Genomic DNA, 21,643 nt, shown 5'->3' on the forward strand with positions numbered 1-21,643 from the left:
CATAGTTCATGCCACCTGTTGTAACAGAAGCACTATGTGTGGCTTATAAACAGCAGAAATTTCTTTCTCATAGTTCTGAAGGCTGGGGAGTCTCACATCAAGGTGTCAGAGGATTTTAATGTACACAGCTATGATTTAATAAAAAAATAAAAAAATAAAAAAGGCATCAGAGGATTTGATGTCTGGTGAAGGCCCACTTCCTGGTTCATCCTGCTGCGTCCACATGTGGGGGAAGGGTTGAGGGAGCTCCCCTAGGTTTCTTTTTTTTTTTTTTTGTAGAGACAGAGTCTCACTTTATGGCCCTCTGGTAGAGTGCCGTGGCCTCACACAGCTCACAGCAACCTCCAACTCCTGGGCTCAAGCGATTCTCTTGCCTCAGCCTCCCGAGTGGCTGGGACTACAGGCGCCCACCACAACGCCCGGCTATTTTTTGGTTGCAGTTTGGCCGGGGCCGGGTTTGAACCCGCCACCCTCGGTATATGGGGCCGGCGCCTTACCGACTGAGCCACAGGCACCGCCCTCCCCTAGGTTTCTTTTATGAGGGCTTCACCTTTATGACCTAATCACACAAAGACTCTACTTCCCAATACCAACATGTTGGGATTAGGCTTCAACATATAAATTTTGGAAAGATGTGTATGTCTGATCCTAGCACATACTGAGATTGTTAATTGCTCCTGGGTTTCCAGATTGTGAAAGACTCGTGTATGGCAGGGAGAGTTACTCAGATTATCTCAGCAGAGCTCTCCACATGGTCCTTATATTTTCTTAATTTAAAAATCATCAGATCTCATTTCCCCGTCTTAAGGGGCTGCCTGGAGGATATTTTTGTGAAGGAAAAATCAGGAGAACTTCTGAATGTTCTTTTAGTGGACTACCGTCAGAAAAGATGGGGGTGGAAATCCTGAGTAAATGGACAGGTGCCGCCATCTCCAGCAAGTTTAGGTAAAATGGGCCTTGAATGAACATGGGATTTGTAAAGCTTTGGAAGTCCTGTAACATTCTGTGTATAGCCTTTGGAATAGCAGAACACTATTTTAATAGCTAAAGGTTAATCACCTGCTTTCAATGATACAATTCTGAGTGAACTAATTTCCTAAAAAACGTGAAAGTTTTAGAGGGAGACATTTGGACCACAGAATGGTTCTCTTTCATTCCTCCAACCACTTGCTCTGTACTTCCTTCTGCTGTTTACATCAAGGGTCAACAGTTTTTCTGGGAAGGGCCAGATAGCAAAGCAGGCTTTGTGGCCATATGGTCTCTGTCTAAGTTACTCAACTCTGCTATTGTAGGGCAAGAGCAGGCTGAGCCGATATGCAAATGAATGGCAGGGCTGTGCACCAACATCACTGTCTTACAAAAACAGGCAGCCAACTTGTCATAGCCTACTGACTTCCAGCTTAGAACTAGAAATTCTGGGTTCAGTTGCTTTTGTTTTTTATAATAGTATTTATTTCATGTATAAAAATATGGGCAGGGAAAAATATTTTCTTCCTCTGAGCTCTGATCATACAGGCATTTTAACCTTGTTAAAATTCAACAAGTTCACATTTGTAATTTGTACATTTTTCTGTATTTGTGCTATATTTCCATTAATAGTTCTTTTAAAAATTTTAATACTGCTCTATTTCTTTGATTCCAAACATTTCTATAGGACCATAACCCTAAACAAGGTTATTTTCTAGCCATAGTTCTTAAGGCTTTTTATTTCTTTGCTTCCTGGTATCTTGGCTGGGCTTTACACAAAATTCTCATGACCCTCCAGAGAGTAGCTTTATTTCTGGCTGTCATGTTTCACCAGAAATTTCATAACTGCCTACCTTCCCACAAACTCTCTCAAAAGGTCCTTACCATGTTTTTCTTTCTTGGGACTTGGAGTAAACACACAATGCCAAGCCAAACAAGAACTCTTCTTTGCCACCCCCCAGACAAAAACAAAAACAAAAACAAAAAAAAGGGTACAAAAACCCATACTCTGGTGTTTGAGGAATTTCAAATTGGCTGGTGAGATACAGTATGGAATTTTAGCAGAAAATGATTCATCATAATTTTATTTTTAGGAGAAGAAAGAAGCTCTTTAATGCCACATATTATGCCTGGGCCTGATAGCGTTTAAATTTTTACCTTCCTTAATTTGAATCTGAGTATGTTTTAGCTAGAAGAGTAGATGTGCATTGTTTCAAAATCTGCTGTTAATATTTTTAGAAATTGAAACAGAAGATTTATTTTATTTTATTCTATTTTATTGAGACAGAGTCTCACTACGTTGCCCTCCATAGAATGCCATGGCGTCATAGCTCACAGCAACCTCAAACTCTTAGGCTCAAGCAATTCTCTGGCCTTGGGCTCCCTAGTAGCTGGGACTACAGGCATCTGTCACCACACCCATCTGCTTTTTGTTTAGCAGGCCTGGGCCAGGTTTGAACCCACCAGCCCCGGGGCATGTGGCCATTGCCCTAACCACTGAGCTACAGTGCCAAGCCAAAACAAGACTTTAGAGCTTTTGTTTTAGTCACCTTGAAGAAAACAGAGTAGCATGTATCAAAATCTTAAGACGTATACATACCACTTATTACTAAAATTTATTTCTAGGAATTTATCACCCCCTAATCAGAGAATTATTCCTAGATATTGTGTAGTGATAGCCATCAAAGATAGAATAGGGAGAAGTTGTGAATAACAGAACATGCAAAAACTGAGGCTTATTTAAGTAAATTAAAGCCTATTCCTGTATTGGCCGGGACAGCATCTCCTCCTGGGAGTGATGTGCCCCTGTGTTTACTCACACATTGGTCCTGTATTTCCTTACCTGTCAGGACTCCAGATTTGCAATAACTCTAAAGCCAAAATCAAACAGATTTTGGACCCATGTATTCTGACCAAGAAATACCTCTTAGTATTAGACTCCTATGAAATAATATCATATACTTGTTATCTATTTTAGATACATGCAGCGTCATATGGGACATCTAACCTTGCAAGATATTGTCTGTTAATTGACCTGTAACTGAGTCTTCCAATAACTGCTCCAACTTTTCACAATATAATGATGTGATGTGTACAATTCCAGTGAGTCTCTTGAGTTTTCATTACCCCGTTTTTGTTGATAGTAATCAGTGTTTCTGGAAAATTTAGATTATCTAAATTATTAGTAAATCCATCATAACACAGGGAGACAGGTAAACAAGGATAATCGGTTCCAGAGTAAGGGTGTTTGGTAAGAATAAATAATTTTTCTCTTTCATTATGGAAGAAGCCCATATAATAAGCCTCCTACCAGGTAATTGATATCTTTGTATTCTGAAAATCCTTTTAAATATCTTTTCTTCAAAGATAATCAGTCCTCCAATTTTCCTCCTTCCAGCCAAACCATTAAATACTCTCTATAAATCTATTTAGATTCACCTCTGAGGCTATTTGGATGTGAGATGCTTTCAAACCTTTGTCAATTGTGGGAATGTCTCTTCTATGTTTGCTACGGTTTGAATGCTCTTTGAAAGCTCACACTGAAATTTGATCCCAATACAACAATGCTGGAAGGTGGGGCATAATGGAAGGTGTTTAGATGATGAAGGCTCCACCTTCATGGATAAATTAATGCCACTATAGAAGGGGGAGTAAGTTCCCTGTCTTCTGCTCTTCTGCCATGTCCTCTCTGGAGGACATAGCAAGGAGACACAATCTTGGAACCAGAGACCTAACCTGCTGGTACCTTGATCTTGGACTTCCAAGACTCCAGAACTGTGAGAGAATAAATTCCTTTCCTTTATTAATTACACAGCCTCAGGTATTCTATTATAGCAATACAAAACAGACTGAGACAATGTTCCATCAGAGAGAATAGAGTCTATGGAGCAATAATGCCAGTGGGATCTTTTTCATTCAAGTCAACAAATGTTTACTGACTTACCACTCTATGCACAGAAACTCAGACTGTAGCATGTGTATCTTGCAGAGTCACATTGAAATCTTTCCTCCTTGGTATTTTTGTTTGTTGGTTGCAGTTTTTGGTCAGGGCCGGGCCTGAACCTGCCACCTCTGGGATATGGGGCCAGTGCCCTACTCCTTGAGACATTGGCACCACCCACCTCCTCAGTATTTTTTAATAGGTTGCAGTGTGTGACGGCTCAAAGGCAGTTTCAGGGACAGGCATAACCAGTTGTGAACCACTTGCTCAATAGACTTCCTGAAACCTGGTTTGACAAATACAATTGGCTTTCAAAGCCATGTGGTAAGATAGTGCTAGTTTATAACACAATCCTTGAGTTGGATGAGCAATTATTTTGTGGTTACATGTATATTATCTGCCAAGGTCTAGCAGGAAGCCAAGATATTCAGTAAAAGGATAATAGCAGCAAGAGGCATATTTTTGCTTTACACTATTGTGTTTTCCCTGTAATTTTGCCATAAGCTCCATCTCTTCTGACCCATTACAGATTCTTTGACCATCATTGGATCTAGCAGATCAAAAAGATCAAGAAGCAAATTTGCTGTTACTATTTCCTGACCCAGCTGTATAAGATTTTCTTGCCCTAGGTCCTGCTTAAAGTTGTAGGACTTTCAGAGATATGGGTAAATGACTCCAGGCAGCAAACTCAAGTGTAGTAAGTATTGCCTCCAAAAATTGAAGAGACTCATTTGCACTAGAAGAAATAGATTTGATATCCCAACATGTACCAGACCACTGGACTCCCAGAAAATGTTTTGAAGTGTTCTCTGTGTTTTTATGGCCTTTTTCTTCCTCTAGCATATATGGTCCTACAACAGAATTGAAAGTACTTGTTGCTGCTTGCCTTTCAAGTGTTATCTCCCACTATTGACAATGAAACAAGAATGCTAATATGGCTCTTATTTGAGTTATGTGAAAAAAGAATAATGGCTTCAATAAAAGATAAACAATTTCATTAGGTATCTGTTAAAGTTTTGTTTGAATAAAGAAAGAAGTTTGTGTGGGAAGGGGTTGAGATATTGAAGTTCTTGGAATCTTTTGTATATGTCAATAAATTTATATTATGTATTATTGGAATTATTCTCTTTCCTTTTCCAGATCTTAAGTTTAGCTGAAGTTACTAGGAGGACCTATAAATTCAGTTACATAATTAGGAACATCTGGTTCTAAATTTCAGTTTAGTTTTTTAACTACCCTGAAGTATAGGAAATACAATTAAGGCAATCATAGGAAATTGCCAGATTTTTGTCTGTCTCAAGGGATAATTTAAGGATTCAAGACCCTTGGTATAATCTTTCTAGTTCTGTTATATTTAGACAAAACTCTGGCTTTGACTTCTTACCCTTCTTCCTGTTCTGTGGAAAGTTCACCATGGTACCCTAAGGCATTGCCCTTAGAGATCATGTTATTTCAGGTAATAAAAATCTATAATTTAATTAGTTGTTTTGCCACCTTAGGCTCTGTGAACCAGCAGAGTCTCATACCTGGTTTTTACTACCTTCAACCTCCAAGTAACTAGATAATTAAACCCAGATTCCCCTTGTGCTGTTGCCCACAATCCAGGCATTAGTCACACTTTTCGTGTCTCTTAACTCCTTAATTGCAAACAACAGAAAATGACTTTAGATATCTGATATGCAAATAAATGTATTGGAAATCTATCTGTAGCTCACAAAATTGATGGTAAAATTGAAGAACTGAGCTTTTTTTTCTAATTTTTTAAATTTTTACATATACATGTGTTTATTAGGTTTCCATTTTTTTGCCTTCACAAAATTAAAAAGGCTTAAAATTTAATAACAATAACAATGTTTAAGATAAGGACTAGAAACAAAAAAGAGAGTTTTAAAAAAACAGTAGATGAGCTAAAAAAATCTAGCTTTATGCCCAACAACCATCTGGCCATTCTGTCTGTGCCGTATACCACAACCACAGCCACACACTGCAGCCCTCTGAGGATTCAGCCACCAGAAATTTCATCTAACAGTAGGTATGTCTTCAAATTTCTTATGATTAAAAGTTCCAAACAGGAGCCTCAGACAGTGGCCATGCACCTGCACCTGCACCAGCTGAATGAAAGAATGTGACCTCCACTTTTTGGTTTTCATAGTGGGAGAAAACGTCAGGGTTCATGTGAGTCACGTGAAAGGGAATGCTAGTGCTCCCATCCTAGAAAAGGGCTGGGAAGTACCCTCAAACAAAAACACAGTAATTTATTCTACCAACCCATGGATATTTTGTGATGATGAAATAAGGAAGTATATATAACAAAACTCTAAATGCTGTATATGTCATACAAAAAGAGCTAAACATTTATTTAATTGTTAGTATCATTAATAGATGGAAAGGCTAAGAGCACTTGAAATTTTAAACTGTGGTTATAGCTCAGAGTAATAGTGTGTGTAAAAATCACACTGTTTATTGGGAATAAGGCAGGTGTCAAACAAAGGCCAATAAAGTTAAAAACAACAGCAATAACAACTCAAAACAAAAACCAAATGGAAGTTAATTAAAGGGTGTCCATAAGGTCTGTGGGCTATTTAAAATAGTTGTAACTTTGTAAATATCTGTGATTTGACTCCACTGGATTTCTTTTTATGGGGACATGTGAAAACTAATGTTTGTTCAAGCAAATCTTGATCTTGATCTTTAGATGATTTGCAAGCAAGGATAACTGGTATTACTGAAAATCAGCTTGAAAATGTTTTCTCAGAACTACAGAATCATATTCTTTGTATTAGTAATTATGGTGGACATGTTGAAAAATAACAAGAACAATAAAAACTGTAAGTGGTTTTCCTTTCTAATTCTTTTTACAGATTCCATCACATTTTAAACTGCACACAAACTTTATAGACACCCTGAATGAAATTTCTGGTCATGAGAACCCATAACAGTGAAGAAATTTACTCATCGGGTTACAGGAAGGAAGAGTCAATGTATTTTTCAGGTCTAATATCCCTTACGCAAAAAATCTCAAGACCAGAAATGTTTTCAGATTTCAGATTGTTCAGATTTTGGAATATTTTTATTTTTTTGTATTTATTTTTTTTTTGAAATCGGTTTTGTGGCATTTTATTCATATTGAGATACAGCAATGCCTATTCCTTAAAATTTCTGAATTGAGTGCCTACATTAAAATCTATGCATTATGCAAAAAACAAAATGAATTCTATATTGTATAGACATGTATTAGCAGTTTCAGTGTTCTAGTCTATGGCCTCATGGCTTCAACTAACTTTTTTTTTTATTAAATCATAGCTGTGTACATTAATGCAGTCATGGGGCACCATGCACTGGTTTTATATACAATTTGAAATATTTTCATCAAACTGGTTAACATAGCCTTCCTGGCATTTTCTTAGTTATTGTGTTAAGACATTTATATTCTACATTTAGTAAGTTTCACATGTACCCTTGTAAGATGCACCATAGGTGTGGTCCCACCAATTACCCTCTCTTCACTCATCCTCTCCCCTCCCCTCTCCTCCCTTTCCCCATATTCTTAGGTTATAATTGGGTTATAGCTTTCATATTTTTATATACAAAAGGAAATACTTAGGGGATGGGGCCGAAATCCAAAATTCACAAATGTTTCATATATACCTTATGTGCATAGTCTAAAGGGAATTTTGTACACTATTTTAAATAATTTTGCACATGAGACAAAGTTTGTGTACATGAACCATCAGAAAGCAAAGCTTTCATCATCTCAGGCACCCATGAGGACAATCTGTGGTTATCTGGCATCATCATCATTTCTGGCTCTGAATTTATTTATATGCTACCGGTAAGATTCATTTGCTTACACTTAATACACACGTAAGTACCTAACAACAAAAAAAAGAGACATGCCATCAAGACAGTGAAAAAGCAATGTGTTTGAGGTAACTAAGCAGCACGCTTAACATCACTAGAATACCTGTATCAGCTGACACACAGTGGCAGGAAACATGAGGCTTTCAGTCTCCACCTGTGATGCTGTGTGCAACGTTGTATTATTATTATTTTTTTAGGTGAGCAGAATGTGAGGGACTAGGAAATGGGTCTTCTGGGCATGAAGAAGTATTCTCCTGGGTGGCTTTTTATTTATTAATTAAATTAGAGACAGAGTCTCACTCTGTTGCCCACACTTGAGTGCAGTGGCGTTCTCATTGGTCACAGCAACCTCAAACTCCTGGGCTCCAGCGATCCTCCTGCTTTGGCCTTCCAGAACATTGGGATTCTAGGCATGAGCCATGGTCTGCAGCCACTGGGTGGCTTTTTAAAATGTTTCCTCCAAAGTCATCTGCCTCAATAACACTGTGTTTTGTTTTTCTGTCTTAGAAGTTTTTTTAAATTTTATAACCACATGATTTCTTTTCCTGTTACAAATGCACACTGCTTTAGTCCTTCAATCAGACCATCATACATATATGTTGTGTATAGGTATTTTTTCTGGAATTGTCATTTTTACAATGATCACCTTGATTTAGAATCATTTCGGCTATTTCATCATTGGTCAGTGAATGAACAACTAGAGCCTAAAGATGGATGTTAAAAACTTTGATACCCACTTCTTCTGGCTTTACTAATGAACTCTAAAGGTATATATTTTTGCATCTGTGGGAAGTGCAGACATCTTTTCTTTTTTCTTACTTGACATATAGAATCCTTTAAAGTCACCACCATGTTCATCATTATCACGGGACATAGTTGTAGGCTTGCACAACTGCGTCTTTAGTCACAGACCACGTGTTGGCAACAGCATATAAAGCATCCATGGCAAACCCCTTTTGAAAATCCTCCGCACCCAGGCCTATGTTCACTGCTGCTAGCATGCTGCTCAAGAAAGTGTTTATATATTTTCTCTTCATTGACCTAAGGATAACCTGCTCACATTACTGAATTAATAAAGTCACTCCTGGGGGAGAGAATATGACAAACATTATTTTTGTTGAGAATTTCAGCTGTAGGATAACCAGAACACTTGTAAAGAAATAACAACATCTTGTGGTTGTCATCTAGTCCAGCTTCCCTGTAGTGACCATGAGCACTGGTACAAAGTGTTTGTAAAATCGATCAGAAGAGGTGTCCCCAGTGATCCATGCCTTTTTGTTAACACAATAACTGACTGGTAAGAAATTCATTCCTTGAAAACAGTGGCAATGTGAACTTTCGCCTTTCACAGCAATTTTGCACTTACACATCCTTGCTGCATCAGCACACCCCAGCAGAGGGAATCTGTCTGTGGCATCCTTAATTCTTAGAGGGGATGTTTCATCAGTCATAGTCTGGCTCTTTCTGGAGCAATAATGAAGAAACAGTGGTGTTTCATCAGCATTGCAGACTTATTCTGGGATCAGATTTTCAACAGCAATAACCATGGCAACCTCATCAGTAAATTTTTCTGCCACTTCACAAAGATCAGCAAGTCCTTTGTTACCACAATCTTTAAAAATGTGCTTTTTTTTAAAATCTGCTTTTTCTTAAGTTCAGGCTGCTCATCTGCAATTAGCTCATCGAATAGTCACAGTTCCCTCTGATTTTCAGTTCGTTGTGATAGATTTCTGCTTATTTCAGACTGACATCCCATTCAGTGGCAGGTGTTCACTCTGATACTGATGGATGCACTTTTTCAATACACAAGGAGATCTTCACTGTGGCCTTTGTGTAGTGTTTTTCTATATTTCATTAATTTCTGTTCATCACTAGCAGTGGGCATTCCAACACCATACTCTTTAAGGTGTCTTACATCATCGTCCAGCTTCTCCAACAGCTTTGTTTTCTATGCAATAGTAAGCATAAATGCTTGCTCTTCCAGTTAGTTACCCATAAGGGTATCTGCAGCCCTTTTTGACATTTTCAACCATATCTTTATATTACAAAGCAAGGAATAAGCAAAAAAAACACAGTGATTGATGCATGTAGGTCTTGACCCCCATGTGGGGCATTGTGGGGATCGTGGTCTACACATGTGCCATTTTCTGATCCTTTGTGGGCATGCTTGCATGGGGGAATCTGGGCATATATAAAACAGATACATCATAGCAGAAGATGCACTGAAGAAACCATGTGGTGTGCACCTGCATTTTGACTGCAACCCGTCACGTGAGGTCAGGTGTGGAATTGTCCCTTGTGGCACCATAGTAGCACTCAAGTTTTCGATTTTGAAGGATTTCAGATTTGGGCTTTTAGATTAGGGATGCTCAATTTGTATAGGAGAAAGGGAACCAGCTTCATGGCAACCAGCTCTTTAGATAGGGAGGCAGGAATCCATAGGTTTATTCAAAATTAGTTGAAACGAGTCCCACTATTCATTGGTCCGAAAAGGTCCACCAAGAATCTGGTGAAACAGGCTGAGTTCATGGCTCTTTAACAGCTTTATCTAGTTAGAATCATTGAACAGCACAGTTTTTGTATCTCCTTGGTAGATGCGGAGGTAAGTGAAAAATCTTTCCTATTACAGAGGGAAATTTCCTGCTATCTGCTAACCTATGGCTTATTTTCTGTCTGCTTTGGAAGTTTAGATGTTACTGGGATGGTATTTGGGATACTGAGCTCTAGAAAAGTAAGTCTGTGGAATAACTCAGTGTCAGGTGGGCTCTACTCTCTCTCCTAATCTTTCCCTACATCAAACTATAAGCCAAAGAGTGGAAGAATACTGTGTGGTAGAAAAGGGTTTGTTGAAAAATATTTATTAGAAATACATCAAACTGGGGTGGTATTTTAGAACATTTGATGTAACAGAAAAGTAACTGGATTAGACAAAATTCTCTTTCGTTGAAATAGAATTGATCTTCCAATGTAGTTTCTCAAAAGGAATACTTCATACTAATTTCAAAACAGAACTCTAGAAGAGCAGAATATTTGTGAATTATTTATTTTGCTAAGGTGCTTGAATTTTGGTTGTTAACATGCCTTTAGTTTGTTTATTGCCATTCTCCAAAGGAACACCAGTGACTGCTCATTTTTAGATAGAAGTGGGACTTTAGCTACTATGGAGTGGTACACTGATTTTTCTTTGACTGAATAAATTCATATTCTTATGAAAATCTCTGCCCAGTTTCATTATATTAGGTAAAAATATTGTTTTAGAAATAATAAAGGCTTTATAAAATCTCTCTGAAGTGATTTAATTTATCTCAGTTTTCCTTGATGTTTAAATAAGAAATTTAAACGTATCATGGCATAAGAATTGAGTTTAAAAAAGTAATAACTTTATCATTTTTAATAGTTACAGTCTCATACTCATATAATAATTGCTAATGGATATTAAGCACATATTTTTAACGTGAAAGATAATATGATAAGACTCATTTTTTATTTATTATACACAACAAGGAATTTCAGATTTTGAAAATCACTCTAGGTCCTTGGTGTAACTGATGTTCTCTAATTGATGTCATTGACGGGAAAGGTAGTATATGTTGCATTTATAGAACTAACTTTGGAACATAAAATTTTTAATGAAGATGAAAATGAATAGTATTTACAACCATGTAGGGTTTTTGTTTTATTCATATCCTTCTTGATCTGCTTGGTGAAATATTCAACCCTTAACCTTTAACAAATATGAAGTGATGGTAAACTAAAAATTAAATCAATTATTAAATTTAATTCTAGAATTACTAATTAATATACTTATCAGTCTGTCAGGGTTATATTAATAGAAAGCACAACACAAACCCTTTTTCTAAATCACTCTTCATACTTGGGAGATCATGCCATATTTTTTTTTTTTTTTTTTGTAGAGACAGAGTCTCACTTTATGGCCCTCGGTAGAGTGCGGTGGCCTCACACAGCTCACAGCAACCTCCAACTCCTGGGCTTAAGCGATTCTCTTGCCTCAGCCTCCCGAGTAGCTGGGACTACAGGCGCCCGCCACAACACCCGGCTATTTTTTTGTTGCAGTTTGGCCGGGGCTGGGTTTGAACCCGCCACCCTCGGCATATGGGGCCAGCGCCCTACTCACTGAGCCACAGGCGCCGCCCCCGAGATCATGCCATATTTATAGCATGGAAATAATTCAAATCAAAACAAATGCTATAGGTATTCAAAATTTAAAATTTTCAATGGATCAATATTCATGACATGTTATTAAGCAAAAGACATGTTTATAACATTTATTATATAATTTCATTTTTATTCTGTATATACTACTTATATACTACAGAGAGTACTGTATTGTACAGACAGCATGTATAAGATATGTAAATAGGGTGGTGCCTGTGGCTCAAAGGAGTAGGGTGCCAGCCCCATACGCCAGAGGTGGCAGGTTCAAACCCAGCCCTGGCCAAATAAAAAGAAAATATGGCAAAAAAAAAAAAGATATGTAAATATATATAATATTCATAAACATTAACTGAGATCCAGCATCTTTGAAGGTTAGTCAGTAATTAGTACATTTCTTAGTTATAAGAATAACATTATCTCAAGGTTACAAGGGATATATATGTTACAATATACAAAAATCTATAAATATAGTACCTCACATAAATACAATAAAAATGAAAGACCATGTTTCTCTCAACTGATGCAGAAAAAGGTTTTGATAATATCCAGCATCCTTTCATGATTAGAACACTTAAGAAAATAGGCTTAGATGGGTCATTTATTAAACTGATAAAGGCCATCTACATTAAATCCACAGCCAATATCATGTTGAATGGAGTGAAATTGAAAACATTTCCACTCAGATATGGAACTAGACAAGGATGCCCATTGTCTCCACTGCTATTCAACATAGCAATGGAAGTCTTAGCCATCACAATCAGGCAAGAGAAAGCAATCAAGGGTATCAAAATGGGTCAGAGGAACTCTTACTGTTCGCAGATCATATGATCTTATATCTGGAAAACCCCAGGGACTCAACTACAAAACTCTTAGACGTGATCAAGGAATATAGCAGCATCTCAGGATACAAAATCAATACTTATAAATCAGTGGCTGTTGGTGGGAATGCAAGCTAATATGTTCTTTTTAGAAAGAAGTTTGGAGAATACACAAACTTGTGTATTCAGTCAACCTGAAAATATAATCAAGGACAGTAGTGCCAAAGAAGATGAAATATCTTGAAATTTACCTAACAAAGGACATGAAAGATCTCTATAAAGATAATTATGAAACTGAGTAAAGAAATAGCTGAAGAGGTTAACAAATGAAAAACATATCATGCTCATGGATGGGAAAAACCAACATTGTTAAAATGTCTGTAGCAAACCTACAGATTAAATGCAATCCTTATTAAAGCACCATTGTCATACTTTAAAGAGCTTGAACAAATAGTACTTCATTTTATATGAAATCAGAAAAAAATTTGTATAGTCAATACATAACTCAGAAATAAAAACAAATCAGGAGGAATCACATTATCAGACTTCAGGCTATACCATTAATCTATAGTGATCAAAACAGCATGGTACTGGCACAAAAACAGAGATGTAGATATAAGGAACATAATAAAGAACCAAGAGGTGATTCCAGCCATTTATCATTTTACCTTTGCTATGCCTATCAAAAGCATTCTTTGGGGGAAAGATTCCCTATTTAACAAATGGTGCTGGGAGAACTGGCTGGCAACCTGTAGAAGACTAAAACTGGACCCTCACCTTTCACCATTAATAAAAATTGATTCTTGATGGATAAAAGATTTAAACTTAAGACATGAAACCATAAAAATGCTAGAAGAGAGTGCAGGGAAACGCTTGAAGAAATTGGCTTGGGAGAATATTTTATGAGGAGGACCCCCCTGGCAATTGAAGCAACATCAAAAATATATTACTAAGATCTGATCAAACTAAAAAGCTTTTGCACAGCCAAGAGCACAATAAGTAAAGCAAACAGATAGCCTTCAGAATGGGAGAAGATATTTGCAGGTTATGTTTTCAACAAAGGTCTGATAATTAGAGTCCAGAGAGAACTCAAGCTAATCAATAAGAAAAGAACAAATAACCCAATTTCTTTGTGGGCAAGAGTCTTGAATAGAAGCTTCTCTGAAGAAGACAGGTGCATGGCCTACAAACACACGAAAAAAGTGCTCATCATCTTTAATCATCAGAGAAATGCAAATCAAAACCACTTTGAGATATCATCTAACTCCAATAAGATTAGCTCACATCACAAAATCCCCAAACTACAGATGTTGGCGTGGGTGTGGAGAATGGGGAACACTTCTACACTGTTGGTGGGAATGCAAGCTAATATGTCCTTTTTGGAAATAAGTGTGGAGAATACTCAAAGAACTAAAAGTAGAGCTACCGTTCGATCCTTCAATTCCTCTACTAGGTATTTACCCAGATGATCAAAAATCATTTTACAACAAAGAAATTTGCACCAGAATGTTTATTGCAGCCCAATTCATAATTGCCAAGTCATGGAAGCAGCCAAAGTGCCCATCAACCCATGATTGTATTAACAAATTGTGGTGTATGTGTACCATGGAATACTATGCAGCCATAAAAAAGATGGAGACTTACCCTCTTTTATGTATACCTGGATGTAACATATTCTTCTTAGTAAAGTATCTCAAGAAAGGAAGAAAAAGTATCCAATGTACTCAGTACTATTATTAAGCCAATATAAAATCACCTACACATTCATACAAATGATAAAATACAACTACAGACCACAAAGAAGGAGGGAAAAGGAGGGAGAGGGGAGGGGAAAGGGGAGGCCTGGAGAAGGGAGGGTACTTGTTGGGACCTCACCTAATGTGTACAATGTGATGATACATTTCAAAACTATTAAAAGTAGGGTATAAATGTCTTACCACAACAAATAAATAAGTGAAGTGATGGTTATGTTAACCAGTTTGATGTAATCTTTCCACATTGTATATCAAATCAGCACATTGTACCCCATAAATGCATTAATGTACATAATAAAAAAATTTAAATATTAAAATGCAAGCTTCAAAGAAAAAAAGAATAATATGGTCAGCTTATTTTTCGAGTGTCTCATAGTTTCAGATATTAAAAGTGGTATAAGAAAACTAAATTAATCAGCAGCTACATAGTGAAGTGTATTCTCTAATAAGTGGTGTTCACATCTAATTTTCACACTGTACGGTGTTCACATCTAATTTTCACACTTGCAGAACTTGGTAGAGGTGCCCATCAGGATACTCTTATTACTGAAAACACTAAAAGGATACAAGCGGAGTGTACAGAATTATGGGGATATTTACCTAGTTTTCAACATTTAGCAGGACAAGGACCTGGAATTATCAAACAGTGAGATACATAGAATTTACTGTAATGAGTTTATCAGTTATAATATTGTCTAATGAGGAGCAGAGTTTTACTGTTTTAAGAGACTCCCTGCTGAGATCTTTGGGGGTTTTAACTTTTTAATCCCCCCCCCAAGCCCCTGCACCCCATGGGAACTGTTGTCTGGGGGCACAGCAAGACCTGCCTCTGAAACATTCTGGAGAGTGTTGAGATCCCCACCTGGTGGGGCCTGAATGCTGAGGAAATAATCAGGTGATCACCGCATACAATTAAGTTGGAAAACAGGTCTATGCTTGGGATCCAGAGAGAGGTTACTAGTGGTGGTGTCCGTCTTCTAAAGCTACAGCACCACCTGGTGTTCTAGCAATATATTGCAACATAAATATATTCCTACTAAAATTGAACCCTTCTACCATATATATATTTATATAAATATATACGAATTTATATTATATGTTTAAATATAATTATTTTTTAATTTTTAATATTTTTTCTTTTTTCTGTTTTCTAGTTGGTGTTGTTAGCATTTTTTTTCTTTTTTGTTCCTTTATTTGTTGTTGAGGTTGCTTACTTCTGGTTTCTAGAGCTTTTTGTTATTGTGTGTTGATGTGTTATGGTTCCTGCTTATTTGTTTGGTTCTTTTCTTAACTTCCATTTTCACTTTCATCAAGAGCAATGGCTCTGTATTTTTTGGTTATGGTACTTTAGCCTCATTTATTCTCTCTCCCCTATTTCACTCTTCTACATTCTCTCTTTGGATAGAGAGTCTTCTACCTTTCTCATCTCTCTCACATACATCATTTCTGCAACTTCTAAGATATTCCCTCTCTTTTTTTGTCTTTCTCTTTTCTTTCTTTCTTTATCCCACTTCCCTCTTTCTCCTTTGTTTGATACAATGGTATGTTTAATTCCCTTTATTCTCTTTCTTTTTCTTTCTTTCTTTTGTTTTCTTTTTCTCTCTCTCTCTCTCTCTTTCTCTTTCTTTCTTTATCTCTCTCTCTCTTTCTCTTTCTTTCTTTCTTTCTTTCTTTCTTTCTTTCTTTCTTTTCTGAGAGCTGGGGTGACACAGCTGTGGTCTGGCAGGGAGGCCACAGCACTACTCTGACTCAAGGGGGCTAAGAGACCTTTCTACCTTTGATCCTAGGAAGAAAGTTTTGGCACAATCACGCTGCAGAATTTTTCTGTTTTGTTTTCATCCCTACTTATTTTTTCTGTCTTGATTTTTGCTTTTGCTCTTTTTCTTCTCTTCCTATTTTTGGCAGAGGAAGAGTCTGGGTCTGCTCAGGCTGGTAAGGAGCACCTGATTTCTAGCAATGCACCCAGCCCAGCCCCTCAAAATGCTTGAGTTACAGGTATGGCCTTAGCACTGTGCTGATCAATACCATTTCTTCCATCACTCTCATCCTCTCTTCCTGACCTCCTTCTCTCCTATTCTTCAAGTTTCTTTCAGTTACTCCTCCTTCCATTTTTTTTCTTTTTCTTCTCTTTTAGTCTCCTTCTTTTTTCCTGTTTCTTTATTCTCCTCTTGTTTCTCCCTGTTCATTCTTTATCTTTCTACTCCTTTTAGCCTCATACCAAGAGGTCTCTTCATCACCTAAATTCTGAGACAAGGTAATTTGAAGCAAAGGATGAAGTCAAAGGGAAAAAAGAGCACAAAGAAGTGAACAAGAAGAAAGCACACATGAGAAGGAACCAACAGAAAAATTCAGGCAGCATGAAAAAACAAAATAGAGCAATTCCTCCAAGGGACCATGAGGCAGCTTTTACAGAAGACTCCTCCTATAAAGAATTAATGGATTTCACAGAAAGGGAATTTGAAATATGGATGATTACGACAATAAAGAGAATGGATGAGAAAATAGAAAGACAGAACCAAAAGTTGGATTAGAGATATGTAGAACATAGAAAGGATATGATGGAGCTTAAGGAAATGAATGGGGCAATCGGGGAATAGAAAGATGTAGTAGAAAATGTCAAAAATAGATTAGACCCTGGAGAAGCAAGAACCTCAGAGCTAGAGGATATAGTGTTCTGAATTAACCCAGGTAGTTACAGAGGCAGAAGAAAAAGAGAGAGAAAGCAGAGCAGGCACTTAGAGATCTACAAGATGCTATGAAGCATTCAAACATATGAATAATAGAAATACCTGAAGGGGAAGAAGATTGTCCCAAAGGTATGGAAGCCCTACTGGAGACTATCATAAATGTAAACTTCCCAAGTTTTACTAAAGATCCTGACACACTCCTTTCAGATAGATATCAAACCTCAAGGCATCTCAACTTTAACAGAGCTTCTTCAATACACATTGTAATGAACCTGTCCAAAGTCAAGATGAAGGAGAAAATCCTGTAAGCAGCTAGGAGTAAGCACCAACTGACCTATGGGGGGCAGAGCCATTAGGAAGACAGCAGACTTTTCAACTGAAACTTTTCAAGCCAGACGAGCATGGCCATCCAACTTCAACATCCTTAAACAAAAGAACTTTTAGTCCAAAATTCTGTATTCTGCTAAACTAAGCTTCAAAATTGATGGAGAAATCAAAACTTTGGTGGAAGTCAAGTTGAAAAAGCAGTTAAGGACTCTATCCCATTCACAGTAGTGCCAAAGAAGATGAAATATTTGGGAATTTACCTAACAAAAGACGTGAAAGATCTCTATAAAGAGAACTATGAAACTCTAAGAAAACAAATAGCTGAAAATGTTAACAAATGGAAAAACATACCATGCTCATGGCTAGGAAGAATCAACATTATCAAAATGTCCATACTACCCAAAGCAATATATAATTTCAACGCACTCCCTATTAAAGCTCCACTGTCATATTTTAAAGATCTTGAAAAAACATTACTTCGTTTTATATGGAATCAGAAAAAACCTCGAATAGCCAAGACATTACTCAGAAATAAAAACAAAACAGGAGGAATCACACTACCAGACCTCAGACTTTACTATAAATTGATAGTGATCAAAACAGCATGGTATTGGCACAAAAACAGAGAAGTAGATATCTGGAACAGAATAGAGAACCAAGAGATGAATCCAGCTACTTACCGCTATTTGATTTTTGACAAGCCAATTAAAAACATTCAGTGGGGAAAAGATTCCCTATTTAACAAATGGTGCTGGGTGAACTGGCTGGCAACCTGCAGAAGACTGAAATTAGACCCACACCTTTCACCATTAACTAAGATAGACTCTCATTGGATTAAAGATTTAAACTTAAGACATGAAACTATAAAAATACTAGAGGTGAATGCAGGGAAAACCCTTGAAGAAATTGGTCTGGGTGAGTATTTCATGAGGAGAACCCCCCGGGCAATTGAAGCAGCTTCAAAAATACACTACTGGGACTTGATCAAACTAAAAAGCTTCTGCACAGCTAAGAACACAGTAAGCAAAGCAAGCAGACAGCCCTCAGAATGGGAGAAGATATTTGCAGGGTATATCTCTGACAAAGGTTTAATAACCAGAATCCACAGAGAACTCAAATGCATCAGCAAGAAAAAAACAAGGGATCCCATCGCAGGCTGGGCAAGGGATTTGAAGAGAAACTTCTCTGAAGAAGACAGGCACACGGCCTTCAGACATATGAAAAAATGCTCATCATCTTTAATCATCAGAGAAATGCAAATCAAAACTACTTTGAGATACCATTAACTCGAATAAGACTAGCCTATATCACAAAATCTCAAGACCAGAGATGTTGGCGTGGATGCAGAGAAAAGGGAACACTTCTGCACTGCTGGTGGGAATGCAAATTAATACATTCCTTTTGGAAAGATATATGGAGAACACTCAGAGATCTAAAAATAGATCTGCCATTCAATCCTGTAATTCCTCTGCTGGGCATATACCCAGAAGACCAAAAATCACAACATAACAAAGATATTTGTACCAGAATGTTTATTGCAGCCCAATTCATAATTGCTAAGTCATGGAAAAAGCCCAAGTGCCCATCGATCCACGAATGGATTAATAAATTGTGGTATATGTACACCATGGAATACTATGCAGCCTTAAAGAAAGATGGAGACTTTACCTCTTTCATGTTTACATGGATGGAGCTGGAACATATTCTTCTTAGTAAAATATCTCAAGAATGGAAGAAAAAGTACCCAATGTACTCAGCCCTACTATGAAACTAATTTGGGGCTCTCACATGAAAGCTATAACCCAGTTACAACTTAATAGGGGGAAGTGGGAAAAGGGGGGGTGGGTAGAGGGATGGGGATCGGTGGGATCACACCTGTGGTACATCTTACAGGGGTATTTGCGAAACTTGGTAAATGTAGAATGTAAAGGTTTTGGCACAGTAACTGAGATAACGCCGGAAAGGCTATGTTAACCACTGTGATAAAAATGTGTCAAATGGTCTATGAAGCGAGTGTATGATGCCCCATGATCATATCAATGTATACAGTTATGATTTAATAAAAAAATAAAAAAATAAATTCACATGTATCTGAAAATTAAAAAAATAAAAAAAATAAAAAATAAAAAACTTTGGTGGATGTAGAAGCACTGAAGAAACTGACCACAACAAGAACAGCTCTACAGGAAATACTTAGACCTATTCTCAACACTGAACACCACAATGGACCACCACCTAAGTAAACGCTAGAAGCCAAAGGCCAAAATTTAGCTTTCACAATGGCACAAAGGATAAAACTACACAACAGACCTTCTCATAAGAAGATTAATAAAATTCTACCACTTTTTTTTTTTAGAGTGAGATTTATTTATTTATTTATTATTTGTTTCTTTATTATTAAATTGTAGCTGTGTACATTAATGCAATCATGGGGCACCATGCACTGGTTTTATATACAATTTGAAATATTTTCATCAAACTGGTTAACATAGCATTCCTGGCATTTTCTTTTTTCTTTTTTTCTTTTTATTTATTTATTTATTTATTTATTTTGTAGAGACAGAGTTTCACTTTACCGCCCTTGGTAGAGTGCCATGACGTCACAGGACTCACAGCAACCTCCAGCTCTTGGGCTTCTGCGATTCTCCTGCCTCAGCCTCCTGAGCAGCTGGGACTACAGGTGCCCACCACAACACCAGGCTATTTTTGGGTTGCAGTTCGGCCAGGGCTGGGTTTGAACCCACCACTCTCAGTATATGGGGCTGGCACCCTACTCCCTGAGCCATAGGCGCCACCCCTGGCATTTTCTTAGTTATTGTGTTAAGACATTTATATTCTACATTTAGTAAGTTTCACATGTGCCCTTGTAAGATGCACCAGATTATACCACTCTTAATGATACCCTCAATGAATGTAAATGGATTGAATTCCCCACTGAAGAGGCACAGGCTGGCTGATTGGATAAAAAAGCACAAGCCATCCATATGCTGTGTCCAGGAGACACACCTAGCCCTGAAAGACAAAACAAGACTCAGGGTTAAGGGATGGAAAATGTTTTTTTTTTTAAACTTGACCTCAGCTAGTGGGATTCACGACCATAGGGTGGTGACCACTGCCACCTACAGATCAGACCTGTGAAGTGGCTTGGCTCTCACAGCAAAGCTTTTATAAAGAGCATTATTTCATCAATTTGATGTAAGTATTCCAAATTGTATACAAAATCAGCACACTGTACCCAATAAATGCATTAATGCACACAGTTATGATTTAATAAAAAATAACAGAAAAATGTACAAATTTATGAGGTACACATAAAATTTTGTTACATGTGTATAATGTGCAGTGATCATCTAAATTCTTTAAACAAATTTGAATGAATTTCAAATGAAAATAGTAAAGCTTCTAGAAGAATCTAAGAATGACTAATTGCATTTTCCCCAGTGATTGCACTTTGAAGAATGTATCATATACATTTGAGGATTGACACCTAATTTACATTTTGAATCATACACACACATCTGACCATAGACTGGCCCAGCTAGTCTTTACTTTGTTCATAACTCCACTGACAAAGGAGACTTCCTTTGTCTTTCGTGACCCCCTCTGACACTCCAACTACACTAATAAAAAACCCTTGAAACTGAGTGAGGGGCTGACTTCTAGTCAGACTCTGTTCTGCTCCTTTAAAATAAAGTCAATCCTTAATCCCTGGACAGGCCTCCTCTCCTTCTTGCAGACCCTGGCCCAGACTCTATCCCTAAACCTCTCACACTCTACCTAATCTCAACTGTCTTCACTTGCTAGATAAGGTGCCTCTGTTGACTCCCTCCTTCCCAGTTTAGATCCTGACACTGTGGAGGGACAATCTATCCTAGCAGTGCACTTCATCTCCCAGTTGGTTCCTAATATTGGCACAAACTCTAAAAACTTGTAAAGGAGCCTCAGACTTCACAAGTGGAATTCCAAACCTGGCCTTCAATGGTGTTTGATAACCAGATGGAGACAGAAACCGGGGGAAGAGAAGGCAGGACACAACAGGCCCTGGGAGCAGAAAAAAATACTATAAAAATAAAAAATAATAGATCTTCTAATATTTAGCTACATAGTTTAAAG

The sequence above is a fragment of the Nycticebus coucang genome, chromosome 2, assembly GCF_027406575.1.
Source record: "Nycticebus coucang isolate mNycCou1 chromosome 2, mNycCou1.pri, whole genome shotgun sequence".
In the NCBI taxonomy this organism is placed as follows: domain Eukaryota; kingdom Metazoa; phylum Chordata; class Mammalia; order Primates; family Lorisidae; genus Nycticebus; species Nycticebus coucang.